At 42.6% G+C, this 5,537-nt stretch overlaps 1 long non-coding RNA gene across 1 annotated transcript; it reads right to left on the reverse strand.

Annotated features, from left to right (window-relative positions):
* Positions 1-976: 976 nt before the first annotated feature.
* On the reverse strand, positions 977-4,182 carry LOC123103891 (uncharacterized). Its single transcript, XR_006450019.1, has 3 exons — positions 3,553-4,182; positions 3,364-3,447; positions 977-2,000 (listed from the first exon to the last, which is right to left on the reverse strand). It is a non-coding gene; the product is annotated as an uncharacterized lncRNA (long non-coding RNA).
* Between the last annotated feature and the right edge of the window lie 1,355 nt (positions 4,183-5,537).

Genomic DNA, 5,537 nt, shown 5'->3' on the forward strand with positions numbered 1-5,537 from the left:
TGATTTGATGATCTCCATTCAATTGGCTTCAAAATCAGGATGTACTGTGCAATAGCGCAGCAACCCTTTCAGGACAGAGGCATGTAGACTAGTACACGATCTAGAACAGCATGATCTAGAACATCTCAGCCACTGAGGAAGCACTTGAGAAGAAGAAGCATGTGGAATGGAGCTAGCTACTCCCTCCGATCCAAAATAAGTGCCGTCGTTTTGAACTAAGGTTGAACTTGAGTTTGCCTGGATAGGTGGCAAGTTCTTGGATTTGGAGAATAGGAATGTCTCTCGAAGTTCAGATGACACAAACCTGGGCAATGAGCTGACAAAAAGGAAAACAGATTTACTTGCACCCGGTGGTGGCCGGCCAAATGCCAGCGTGGGTTAAGAACACAGATCCCATGGAAACAGTTTATAGCCAGATAGGAAAAAGTTTGGAGCCAGAGCAGTTGACATGGTCAGTGGCAATTGACAGATCCAGAGAAGCAATAGGTAGATAGATACATAACATGAGCTTGCATGGGATTACAATCAGGAGGGAACAAACAAGACACCGGAGAGTAGACTAGAGATGCTCACTTCGAGTTATTATAAGTATTTCAATACAGGATTAGCTAACAATCATAGGGGTCCTAGAGTAGACATGATGCAACAGCAGCAGAAGCAGCAGCTTGACGATGGAGAGGAATGGCAGCGGCAGCAGCCTAGCTGCTGCTTGAAGACGACGACGACGTATCGGACTCGCAGTCCCATGCAACCTCGTAGACCTGCACCCTGTGGTGGAAGCTGCGGTGGCAGCCGCAGGCCGAGCACTTGAGCGCGCCGAAGGTGCCCTCCTCGCCCTCGGCGATGAACTCCCGGCAACCGTCCACGGCATAGCCCCCCGTGCTGGCGGCGTGGTTGCGGCGGCACTCGCCATACCGCACACCGCAGCAGCTGAACCGCACGATCGGCTCGCACCTCCTCAGGACCACCAGCCTCTTCATCACGAGGTGGCCTCTCTCTTCTTCCACTATGCTCCCAGCTAGCTTGTTTTCAGCACAAACCAACCCCTATCCATCGCACTGCATATTTATAGACAACCTCCTTCCCCTCCTTCGCCTAATGATACATCGTTTCCGACGGACAAAGTGCATGCTAACCTGCATAAACTTGACACATGATCACCCACTCATGCATGTGGAGACCTAATTGGGCTGGCTCAATTGATGGTCCAGCAAACTCCACCTCACATTAGCAGTGGTGGGCAATTCTTGGGCCATTAAGGCAAACCTTAGATGAGAGTCCTACCATTCTGCCCTACCTCGTTCTCCGGGTGTGTGTTGTGTGTTCTTTCCCTCTCCTTTTCTTCGTTTCATATAATTGGGGTGACCAGTTAAGGATACTTGAATCTTAAGGATCCCAAAGGAGTAGGCCCCTTCGGTCGAAAGGATATCATCAGCATTTGCATGCCAGCCTAGATATCTAAGAAGGCAGGGTGTTGGTTTCATTTGCTCATTCTCTGGCCACCAGGCACCTGTTGCTCTACCCCATCCCTGCGCAATAGATTTCCTTTACTGTTTCAGCATGTGGCATAGTGTGTGGACATGAATTTCTATATTGATTTAGACTCCTAAACAACAATTGACCGAGTGTGATAGGGGAAAAGCTAAAGTGCAATCATGTACAGCAAATGAAGGGATCACAATCATGCAATCGTCGCAAAGGTGAAAAAAATATCTTTTAATCAAGCATGCAACAATGTACTTACCCCTACGGATTAGCGACTCAGAATGGAAGAATAACGGTATAGGATGTCCTGAAAACAAAGATGGCTTAAACAGTGATGACACAGTCTTCTTGGTTGAATACCAAACGTACCAGAAGCATTCAGACATTGCAGGGCAGCCCAAACATGCTATTACATGTAGGCTATGGATGGTCCCTATTTGAGTGGGGTCCAAGGTCATCACGCCTTCACCTTTCTTACGTGCTGCATCTACTTCAAAAGCAAGGATTTAAAACATCTGTCAGACAAAAAATACAAACCCTCAATTTAATGATATTCAATAGTTTTGCAAGGATAGCATGCCTATTTTAATATGTGAAATCTTATAGTAATGCAAAACATATGAAGGAATCTCAACTTGACAAACAAAGGGTATAAAGATTCATCTGATAGGGACATGTGAAGCCTATTATTTTGTGCTTTCCATCCCAAAGTTCAGATCTTGAGACAGGAGAACATAACACCAAGAGAAATAACATCATGGAGAAAAACAAATTTCAAAGCTGCAATAGTGTGTGCTGTGGAGTAACATTTGGAAGTAGTGAAAACCTGCAGGAATATTCTGAGCTGACAAAGATAATCATTCAAGGGAAGAACCATGCCAACTCCCTTCTTTGCATCTGGGATTAGGCTTAGGTAGTTCACAAAGCAATCACATCACCTTTCTTCAGAACAAGTGCAGAGATCACATGGAACAACAAGAAGAAACATGTGCATTCTTGTCCTAGGCAGGCTTCGTCCATTGAGAACTCGGTCTCAGACGCAATGCAACCTATTGGAAATACCATGATACTGGCTTATGTTTCGTTGGAATGCCAGCACATGTCGAAAGAGATTAGACACCGGAAGCTTTTGCCTTTTCCTCTTAACTACCCAACCACAGAAGAGAATGAGTGTTAGAGACATCCTTTCCCTCGTACTGATGCGACTAAGAACACACGATACCATGCTTTACGTGGTGTAACTTTGCTTCAGTAAATATGCTTGACTAATTCAAATTTTAGTTGTAGATACAAACTCCCTGTCATCATATCACCTTAACAAAAAACTATATATGTCTTAAAGATATATTTGCAGCCCAGTCACTGGATGATATTTTATGGTGGAAACTAGGCAGAAAAGTGGGCAAGGGAGATGGAAAGCATATAATCAGAGCTAGCAACTAGCCCGAATATTAAATGAATCACAGGAAGCAGCATCAAATTACCGACCATCAGTAGGAGTGTGCTCATAGATCACTGTTCAGCTGCCATAGCCTTTCTTTTCTTTCAAATCAACCTTTGACCAAGTGAAGAAAGGATGCAACAGGCCAATGGTCAAGTATAGTCTTGTGTGAAAAATGGAACAGCATATAAGTTCGTGATAAATAAAACAGTGACATGTGCACTCAAAAGCAGAGCCGCTCAATTATTTTGTTAGCTTATTAAATTACCTTGATAGGACAAGCAAACAACAGACCTACAGATTCCATAGCTAAGTTTAAAATGTCTAGGAAATAGAAATCAGTTTCAGGTAAATCAAGTTCGTCTAAATATAAAAACCATATGCAGTAGAACATTCAGCGTTACAGACTGCAGCAACTTGGACACTGAGGTATTTACCTGTAACATACAGTAACAGGAAAAGAAAGGTTAAGAATCAGCCGTAAGATAATTCTGGCATCATGGTTCATGAATCCTTTCCACCTGCCAACAAAAAGTGCTTCAGCATTTGCCTCATTTATGCAAAGGACCATAACATTCATGATAGCGCTGATTGACTGTCCTGATGGAAGATACAGTGTTATGTACCTCAGTGCTTGAATAGAAAGGTTCCACCTTTGACCCCGTACCAGGAAAAAGCTGCCAATTTGCAGTAGGCCAAACCATTGGGCTATTTAAGTTTTTGAACTACATTCAAATAATATTGCCAAGATAAACTTAAAATGAAAACCATGATCAAGTGACCATTTTCCATTTAGAAAATTTTCAGTATATCAACTATGCAAACAACTTTAAGAGCAGGAGGTTTAACTGTTATACGAATATATTTTCAGCAAGCATGCTGCATGCAACGCAGCTGTGTATTGTTCAATTTCAAAAGAAAAGAAACCAAAGAAATTCTTTATTGGCAAGACCAAAACTCCAAAAGTGCTATTGAATGTGACCACTTGGATCTCTGCTGGATAGTTCATTGCCAGGCTTTGTACATGTGTGAATTAGTTATGTAGGGGTAGAGTCATGCACAAATTCATCAACAATTACAGAAGTGAAGCAACCAACGATGAAAATATGCATGCTGCGACCCATTAGCAAACATCAAGCAGCATAAGGGAAAGTTGAAGTTCTATGCTCAGCATTGATATAGGGTAAATTAATATGACTTGGGCTCTCAAAGAGTAAACATAATCAATGTTCCAAATATCGGCCAGTTAACTGCTATTCGGACCCCCCCCCCCCCCCCCCCGACACGAGAAAGTGTTATTCAAGTCCATTAACTGGGAGAGCCAGTTAATCGGTCTGACAAGCCTATAATCAGTTGGCTGTCAGGCCGAATTATCGGCTGGGCCGATTAACTGGGAAGCATTTTTTGGCCCAAAACTGCTCTCCTATGCCAAGAACAGAAGCACTACTCTCCTTATGTTGTGTTGTTCTGTAAATGCTGATGTACTATTACTGCTGCTGCTGTGCTGCTCTCTTATGCGATGTACAAGTAGTACTGTTGCTGTGCTGCTCTCCTTTGATGTTAGGTAGTGATGTACACTTACTGCTGCTGTGTTGTTGTTGTTGCTGCTGCTCTTCTATGTAGATCTAGACATCATCAGAACATCAAGGTAACACTCTTCCTTGTTGCTCTGTAGCCTAGGATTGCATATTTAGACATTCAGTACAATGCATGCATGTTGCTATGTAGCCTAGGATATACAGATATGGCCCTAGTTAAACTACCGATAAATGGGTTACAAATATATTCAGTTAAATGGCCAATTCGCCGATTAATCCCTTATCAGCCCCCGGCCGATATGGTACCAGTTACCGATATCCTGAACATTGAATATAATATGTCATCTCTATGAATTTACTCCAACCAACTAATGATTAGCTTTGTTTCGAATCTCGTTAGGTTTTATGCAATGCTAGACCAACCAGACTATCTCTGAGCGGCATTTCTTGAAGATGAAGAAGAACCTGAGCAGGCACCCTGAGAAGGGTGTGCCTCGAACACAGGAAGGAGGGCTGCGAGCACACGTACTCAGCTAGCCACACCAGAGCAGATACTTGGTCCCATTCTATGCAATACAAACAAGATCCTTTGTATTCAGAGCTTCTGAAATAATCGCTTATTGCAGTTTGTTATAGCCCGACCTTGTTGAAGAAGAAAAATAGAAGTGTTGGAAACTGCCATATTCAGCGATGACATCTTCTTGCTCAAATGTTCAATAGTACCTTCTATAACAATGTGACTATTCTGTCTACTCTAAGGAAAAAGGAGCATTGCTGGATAATTCAGAGGAACGTCTGCATCTAGATACCGAGGTTACGCTCGTAATCCTGAACCTGAAGGAAAGAAATTGCGATAGACTATCTTTCATTTCTAACATGATGGAATTATTGCATATACCAAATCACTACGATGTAAACCATATGTTGAAAAATTACTTGACATTGATTAGGTGTGAATCTCAACAGCCAAATAGATGAATTCGAACTATAAATAGCTAGGGGTAAGTACTTGTCTCCTGAAACCAAGTCTACCATGTCAGAACATATGGAAGCCCGTAAAGAAAATTGCTTGT

The sequence above is a fragment of the Triticum aestivum genome, chromosome 5A (genome assembly GCF_018294505.1).
Source record: "Triticum aestivum cultivar Chinese Spring chromosome 5A, IWGSC CS RefSeq v2.1, whole genome shotgun sequence".
NCBI lineage: Eukaryota > Viridiplantae > Streptophyta > Magnoliopsida > Poales > Poaceae > Triticum > Triticum aestivum.